Genomic DNA, 6,000 nt, shown 5'->3' on the forward strand with positions numbered 1-6,000 from the left:
CTCCAGGATAGTATGAAAGCCATGCAGCAAGATGTTGTCCGTCAAGCGGAATTCACCAAGCAACAGGCCGTGGTCATAGCCCAACAGGTAGAGACAATTGCCAGGTTAGAGCAGCAAACTAGAGTATTTACTTCACACCAGGCTCCTCCCCCACCAAGAGTTCCCATACTCGGGGAGGCAACCCACGTCCAGGATGATACGGACATTCCAGGTGGGCCAGCTCCGCCCCCGGTGCTACCCCAGCTGTCTAAAACACCCACCAACCTGCCAGACTCCCCCTTTGAGTTCGAAACGGACCCCACAGCATTGAAAGTGAGCAAGCTTGAGAAATTGTTCAAAAAGTCTCAAGGGGCCCGCTCTATTCCTGATATAGAGGATTGTTATACCGACTCAATGGTGACCTTGCCAGAGCGGTTCAAAATGCCGCATATCGATCGATTTGATGGCTCTGAAGACCCAATGGTGCACCTCCAACTGTTTTCTGATATCTTGAGGCCAATGGGTTTGACCACAGCCCAGAAATTGTCACTATTCGGCCGAACCTTGTCTGGGATAGCCGCAATCTGGTATGCAAAATTGAAGAACTCTGTGAAACAGAACTAGGAAGGGTTGGCTGAGGCCTTTATTGCTCAATACTCCTACAACACACAGATCGAGGTCACGACTCATGATCTCGAAGTCACCCGCCAAGAGCCAAAAGAGGGTTTCTCAGAGTTCGTGACAAGATGGAGAGCAAAGGCCTCAATGATGACTACAAGGCCTTCCGACAAAGATCAGATCAGGATGATTGTTCGGAATCTGCATGGCAAGTTGCTGCAAAAGATGGTCGTTCTACCTCTGTTTACCTTTCCAGCCCTTCATGAAATGGGGGTTCAAATCGAGGATGCCATCAGACAAGGGATCTTTGCAGAAGATAATGAGCCTTCGAAGAGGAATGTTGCTCGCGGTTCCAATGCTACTACTGATGGTAGCACAGCTGCGAAATGCTCAGAAGTAGACGCTATCACCACTTCCCTCAATGACCAAAAACCAACCACTTCAACTCGGCCCCAAGCCCGAAAATTCCATCCTCTTTACATGAGTCTCTTCCAAGCTTTGAAAAAGCTGCAAGAAGAAGGGCACCTAGAACTCCTAGAACCCCAACCCCTTCCAAATCCTCTTCCACCAAGATATGACCCAGCTAAATACTGTGCCTATCATCAACAACACGGTCATGATACGAACCGTTGCATCCGCCTCCGTCATAAGATTCAGGATCTTATTGATGAAGAGACCCTAGCTCCACCCGAAGGACCTCAAGATAGTACTGACTCGTCACCTCCCCACCTCAACCTCATCCATACACTACCATCCACCTTCGACCCCAGCATATACATCACCCCAGCCCATCTACCCAAGCCTGAGGTGTTCATTCCAGAAAGCATGGACTTATGCATGATGGATGCACCTGGACCCCAATCATCTCAAACCCGTGAACCCACTACTTCTGAGCTGAAGAGAATGATTGAAGATCTTCAGAGAACTGTGACAGATTTGGCCTTCGGGACATCGGCTCCGTCATCAACCACATCACATACCAGGGAGTTCATGTCAAAAGGCTCCCCAATCTTGGGACGGGCTGCATTTGAGGAAGGCCAATCCCTTGGCAAAGTGGAGGCGAGTGGAAAGAACAAGGTAGGGGCGGGCATGGATCACCATGAACATCTCATGTTCGCTGTTAAGGCTTTGAAAGCCGAGGGACTGAACAAAGAGCAAGTCCTCGCAGTTGTTGCAAAAGTTGTGGATGACACTTTCGCTACTCAAGTTGGGGGCAGTCTGAATCAAAGGGAACATCGGGAGAAGGGCTGTCATACCAGAGACGATCCTGTTATCTCTAATCCTCCACTCGGAAGAGATCGGAAAACCAGGCCAGCACCTGCCAATCCCTTTGCTGGTGCGCCCAGTAAAAATCCACAAGCCTTGAAGTACCAATCCCGAGGTCGGAGGGTCTTCCATGCCCTCTATATGCCTTTGTCCAAAGCTCTCTAAATCCTTATTGGACAAGGCCATCTCAAACCCCTTGAGCCTCAGCCTCTCCCGAACCCTCTTCCAGCTACACATGATGCTACCCAGTACTGCGCGTACCATCAACAAACTGGCCATACTACCGACGACTGCTTCCGTCTTCACCATAAAGTATAGGATCTATTTGACAATGGGGCCATCCTCCTGCCAAGCTCAGCAAAGTCTATCGGCACTGGATCGGTGAATTTGGGGAGATAATGTTATGTGATCGAGGGATGAACCACCTGCAGGCAGCGCTCGATTAACTCCAGATGTGTGAATGGCATGCACTGTTCTGAGCAATATACAAATACCAGTTTTTGTGCTTTCTAACTTGGGTATTGGGTCAGTCTTGTTGTGTCGTACAGAGTCAGTCTTTTCTTACTAAGTCAGTTAGGTCTGTCTTGTTGTACCGAGTCAGTCCTGTTTTGTTAGAGTCAGGTAATTTCAGGGGTGTTACCTCGGGCATCACTGTTTTGTTTTGTGTTTGTCTTTTTGCTTTCTTTTGAGTCTGTTTCTGTCTTGGAGCCAGTAATGCCAATAGATTTGAATGAACAGTAGTGATTTTCACATTCTTGTGTTCGCTTCTGCCTTACGCCAGTTATGCTAGAAGTTCTGAATGAAACGACAGTGCTTTTCACCTGCTTTTCTGTGCTTTGAAAATCATTGCATTGACCTAAGTTTTTCAAAACCTTTTAAACATTGTGATGAAAACAAAGGGGAAGGAATTCCTTGGGATTTGTAAAACTTTGATCAAATTGAAAGAAAGAGAGGCATGCTAAGCCCTTAATGAATGAAATCATGCTTGTTAGTGTGAGTACTGGGAAGGATCCTGGCTTGATCCAGATTGGTTCTACATTGTCTTCAGCGCAAGCGACTAGTCGCTTTCTTAAAAGATTTCAAAAAATATTTTGCGCGGTCCTGCGAAGACCTGTGTGGAATCGCTCTTGAGATTGTGCAGCCTAGGATCGCTCTCAGCCTCGAGACTCGACCCCTTACTTTCAAACCTCGAACTCGGACTCAGAAAGTTCAAAGGTCAACCATAATGTGAGGCCTGCGTGGCCAGATTCGAAGCAACCCTCGAACTAAGGGCAAGAAAAGTCCGATCAAGAAGATCAAGTGTTTTCAAAGGAAGCTTGCGAAGCTAGATCAAAAGCCCTCAAACTAGGGGCAAAACTGTCAGATGTGCTCGAAGAGTCAAAAAAATTAGGATGTTTCTCAAGCTAACAAAGATCGGCAAGAATGCCAAATCCCAGAGGGGAAGAGAGAAGAAAGTATTACTGAAGAAAAACTGAGTTCCGATCTACAACACTAGGGGCAAATTCAGCCTCCACGGGATGGACTCCTGCATCGTCAGCGAACAGCAGCCACTCTCTTGGATTCAGACGGATTTGAGATCTCAGAACCATTTGACATGGACCAAGCTACACTTTTACCCTTGAGAGGCTCGCTGGGCCGAAAACCCGGAAGGGCGGCCCAGGCAAAAGTTAGAGCAAGAAACGAAGAAAAAGAACAAAAAAGAGAAAAGAACAAAAGAACAAAAAGGAAAGATGCAAAGAAAAGAACAAAAAAAGAAAATGCAAAAAATGAAGAAAAAAATTGAATTGAAGAAGAAAGAAAATACAAAATAAATAAAAAAGAAAAGAAAAGTAAAGCTCGTAAGGTTGAAAACTCGGAAGGGCGGCCTTGGCAAAAGTTAGAGCGCAAAAGGAGAGGTTAATACCCGAGTGTACCTTAACCCCGAACTACGTAAGGCTTGATTCCCATGTTTGGGATACGTAGGCAACTTCATTCTGAAGTCCAGCCGTAAAACACTTCAAATTGACTGTGCCCATGTAATGATTTTGATCATCTTCGCTTTCTCTGTATCTGAGAATTTGGTTGTGTTCGTCACTCTGAGGACTGACTACAATGCGCTGCGGGGCCGTTCAGACAAGGGGCAACTTTCCGTTGCCATTCAATGCGCTGTGGTGCCGTTCAAACAAGAGGCAACTTTCCGTTGCCATTCAATGCGCTGCAGTGCCATTCAAACAAGGGGCGACTGTCCGTTGCCATGCAGTTCCCCTCAAGCAAGGAGCAATTTTCCTTCGAATCTGAGGTTGTGCATCTCGAGAGTGGGTTCTATGCTTGTTGAGCAGTGGTTGTTTGAAAAAATAGTTTTTGAGAATTTTTACTAAGGTTGACTGATCTTCTCTCGAAAACTATTCCATTTTTCCAAAACTGGACCTTTTTCTTGGACCCAAAAAAGGAAAATTTTCAGTGCTCATAACCTAACTTGCATGATTTTGAATCAGAAAATCGAACAAGCGTGTTAATCTAACTCTCATTTTGGTTAAAATTGTTTTAGTAGAAAGCCAAAAACAAAAAATGGTCAAAATGATGAACTAGGGGCACAGTTGAGTCAGGTGTTCTGTCTTTTCCCCATTGTCAACATACATGCCAGAAAAGGCACCATACTTGCCAAGAAGGGCACTCTACCTGCCAGAAAAGGCACAACTGAAGGCGACAGCGAAAGTGCGGAAAGCTCTCTCATCCTCCAAGCAGCGAGATATCAAGCCAAGTGTGAAGCACAAGATTGGAACGGATCAAGATACTCCATTCCCTCATCCGGCACATCGACAGATGTCACCGGAGGAAATAGCCGCGAACTGATTATGTTGGGCAAGAACCCGCAACTTTCTGTTTATCCATCAACCACCCAGGGGAGGGATAAAAAATGAGAGACTGAAGAATAGAGAGATGTGCGCTGAGAGAAAAAGTGAGGAAAGGGCTTTTTCAGAAAAACAGAGCCTGAGGGCCGAGTGATGTGAGAATCATAAATAAGAAAAGGGCGGGAAATAATACCCGGAGAAACTGGCTCCTCATGCACCAAGAGGTCTCTTGTCTTTATAACACAGTTGAGTGTTGTGTTTGTGTGTTTTGTTTGTCTCGATTCTCGTTTTGAGTGGTTTAAGTGTCAATAGATGTGTTTAGGTTGTTCTACCTTTGTTTTCCATTGTTGAGTCGTTTTGGCTGTGGTCAGTTGTAGGCTCAATACCCGGTTGAGAACCCTTTTCTCATTTCAATTTGAAAAATCGTTTTGTGCTCAGAGTGCCGTGTCGTTCTCCACATTTGTGCAAATCAGGATTGGTTCTTTCATAAAGCCGCGAGATTCAACCCAGGTCATGTGAAAACAGTAAAACCAGGACCCATCTGAAGCTATGAAAGTTTCGGGCTACAAAGCAAAAGAAAAGAGGGAAAATGTCGGGCATCCGAGATTGTTTCAACTTCTGCAAGTTTCGTCATTGCATCATGTATGTTTAGAATGAGCAGTGTCTTGTATGAGCTGTGTGTCGAATAAACAAAATACTGTGTTATGGGCTGTGAGTTCAGAATGAGTTGTGTTCAGAACGGACCGTGTGTTCAGAATCAGCGGTGTCCTGCGTGAGCCGTATGTTCCAAAATAAGTAGAATATTGTGTTATGAGCTGTGTGTTGAAAATAAGCAGTATGCCAATACGAGCTGTGTGTTCAAAGTGAACAGAATACTATGTTGACTGTTTCACTATTTCAAGCCAGAATGGCGATCAGAAGTGCTCTCTCTGAGTACCATTCCCCGTCAGAGTAAAGCGGTTTACCGCCACTCACTCCATGAGGTGCTTTCTAAAGTGCCGCTTTGCTTGTTTATTGCATTCCTTAAACATCGCGCTCCGCATTGCTTGCAACATGTATCGTATCATCACACTTATTGCATTTATTTGCATATTGTGTTATCTCTTTTTGTTTATCCTTTTACGCTGAGCAGCATTTAGGATCGTTGTCCCCCGGGACTCAACTTAGGTTGCGTGGAACACGCTCCCGAGTTGTTTACCTCTTCTCACGGTTTCAGCATGGTTAGAGTGTTCTTTTCCTCACATGATTTCAGCGTGTTTGGAATTTATCTTAGGTTGCGTTGTACGCGCACCTAGGCGGTTGTTGT

The sequence above is a fragment of the Camellia sinensis genome, chromosome 13 (genome assembly GCF_055761805.1).
Source record: "Camellia sinensis isolate YWXY chromosome 13, ASM5576180v1, whole genome shotgun sequence".
In the NCBI taxonomy this organism is placed as follows: Eukaryota; Viridiplantae; Streptophyta; class Magnoliopsida; order Ericales; family Theaceae; genus Camellia; species Camellia sinensis.